This window comes from Prionailurus viverrinus, chromosome X, assembly GCF_022837055.1.
Source record: "Prionailurus viverrinus isolate Anna chromosome X, UM_Priviv_1.0, whole genome shotgun sequence".
Taxonomy (NCBI): Eukaryota; Metazoa; Chordata; class Mammalia; order Carnivora; family Felidae; genus Prionailurus; species Prionailurus viverrinus.
Genome location: NC_062579.1, coordinates 41,106,835 through 41,109,487, shown reverse-complemented (window position 1 = coordinate 41,109,487; position 2,653 = coordinate 41,106,835). Strand labels below are relative to the sequence as shown.

General features: G+C 42.8%; 1 pseudogene; it reads right to left on the bottom strand.

The window, feature by feature from the left end:
- Positions 1-1,675: 1,675 nt before the first annotated feature.
- On the bottom strand, positions 1,676-2,425 carry LOC125157914 (endoplasmic reticulum resident protein 29-like; annotated as a pseudogene).
- Positions 2,426-2,653: the final 228 nt, after the last annotated feature.

The following is a 2,653-nucleotide window of genomic DNA, read 5'->3' as shown; positions in this document are numbered from 1 at the left end:
TGCACATTGGTAGTCTAGCAGCCCCTGAAGGGGGGGCAGACTGAGTTTGAGGTTCCCAAAAAGTTCCATTCCTAGAGAAGTGTCACAATTTGACCTTTCTGGCAGTTCTTGGAAACAACCACTCACATGACCTTATTTAACATGACTCAGATCTCACCCTATGCAAAAAGTTCTTTTTGTTTTGACAGACCTTACTTTTTTTTTTTTAATTTTTTTTTCAACGTTTATTTATTTTTGGGACAGAGAGAGACAGAGCATGAACGGGGGAGGGGCAGAGAGAGAGGGAGACACAGAATGGGAAACAGGCTCCAGGCTCTGAGCCATCAGCCCAGAGCCCGATGCGGGGCTCGAACCCACAGACCGCGAGATCGTGACCTGGCTGAAGTCGGACGCTTAACCGACTGCGCCACCCAGGCGCCCCACAGACAGACCTTACTTTTAAGAGAAGTTTTTGGATTTAGAGAAAAATTGGAGTTAAGTACAGTGAATTGCCATATACTGCCATTCTTTCCTCTCCTTATGCCACAGTTTTCCTCTATTAGTAACATCTTGTATTAGTGGTGCAGATTTTACAATTGAGAAACAATATTGATATGTCACTATTAACTAAAGTCCATAGTTTACATAAGGGTTCACTCTTTCAGTTGAACATTCTATGGATTTTGAAAAATAAGGGGTACCTGGATGGCTCAGTCAGTTCATCTGACTCTTGATTTCAGCTCAGGTCATGATCTCATGGTTCATGGGACTGAGCCTAAATTGGGCTCTGCACTGACAGCATAGAGCCGGCTTGGGATTCTCTCTCCGTCTCTCTCTCCCCCTCCCTTGCTCATGTTCTCTCTCTCTCTCAAAATAAATAAACATTAAAATAAAGAAAAATACATAATGTCATGTATCTACCACTGCAGTATCATACAGAAGAATTTCATTGTTTTAAAACTCTCTTGAGCTTGATATATTCATCCCCCCTCCCTTTTTCTGAACTGATGGCAATCATTACTCTTTTTACTGTCTGTTCAGTTTTGCCTTTTGCTGAACGTCATATGCATGGAATCCTATGGTATGTAGCCTTTCAGATTAGCTTCTTCCATTTCCATTTAAGTTTCCTCCATGTCTTTTCATGATTGATCTCATTTCTTTTTATTGCTGAATAATACTCCATTGTACACATGTAGCAGAGCTATCCATTTATCTATTAAATGATATCTTGGTTGCTTTCAAGTTTGGGCAATGATGAATAAAGTTTCTATAAGCATTAATGTGCAGGGTTTTGTGTGGCTATAACTTTCCAACTCATTTAAATAAATAAGGAGTGTGATTGCTGAATTGTATGGTAAAAGTATATTTAGCTTGTAAGAAACTTAGACTTTAGGTTTAGTGGGAAAAATATATATATGAACAGACACCTCACCAAAGAAGGAATACACATATACATAAGCATTGAAAGATGTTCCACATCATATGTCATTAAAATAATGAGATACCACTGCACACCTATTGGCTATAGTAATGTCCCAAGCATGGTCACATCAGTATCAATGTCAAAGCATGCTCAGATTTCTGGATTAGTGCTACTTTTCCCACCACTCTCTTATATTCCAGAAGGGTCTCACAGTCAGCGGGTAACTCTCCCCTCCCCATGCCCACCAAACCCTGGTAAATCTGAAGTGCCTTTTTACAGCCCTTCCTTCTTGGCCCCCTTCTTCTGGAAGGCAATCAAGACGTTTAAAGTTCTTTTGGACCTTTTTCTTCTTCTCATCACTCATCTTGTTCTTCTCAATCAGCTTGGTGATCTGGGTCATTTCTACTGCTGGGAAGTCCTCACCTTGGTCTAAGGCCTTTCCCCACGATCTTTGGGTATTTCTCTGCCCACTTCTCAATCTCCTTCACACTTGTGAGTTTGTCGTGCCCCTGCTTAAAGAGGGAAGGTTGGGCCTCCATGCCTGAGGCCCTGATAAACTCCCCAGCAAGGGTGCCATATGCAGGTAGACAACCAGGTATACCTAGGCAGACTCCTTGCCCTTTTAGCCAGCATTAGATGTTCCAACCTTAACTGCCTCACCATGGTGAGGGTGATGGTTTCTCAAAGTCCCCATCCTGGAAGAGGTAGAAGACTTAGTAGTTCACTTTGCCAGATTGTATTTCTCAGATCCACATTCAGCTTATCACCATTATCTGAGATCCCTACCTCTGCCACCAAGAGATCAACACTGGAGGCTGACTTTTCAGCCAAACTCTTGAACTCGTCCTGCTGCTCACTATAGGGATACTGGGTGTTCACTAAGATGAATTTACTTTTGGTAATGACCTTGTAGAAAGTGACTGTATCCAGGGGAAGGGCACCCTTGGTGTGCAGGCTGATGTCTTCATGCAGAGCAGAGAGGAGCAGGAGTGACAGGAGAAGGGGAAACAGTGAGGAAGAGAGAAAAGCAGGGAGGGGTGGGGAGTGGGAGGGGGGCATGCCAACAGCCATAAAGTGGGATTCTGGCAGTAGTGGCTAGGAGGAGGAAGGCTGTAGTGGGAAAAACTCAGACAACCAGGGCCAGGTCAGATGTGCATGTGTACCTCTGTTCATATATTTTGCCATTTTTAATTGTTTTGTTTTTGTTGTTGAATCTTAATTGTTCTTTGTGTGCTTTGGGTACAAGTCATT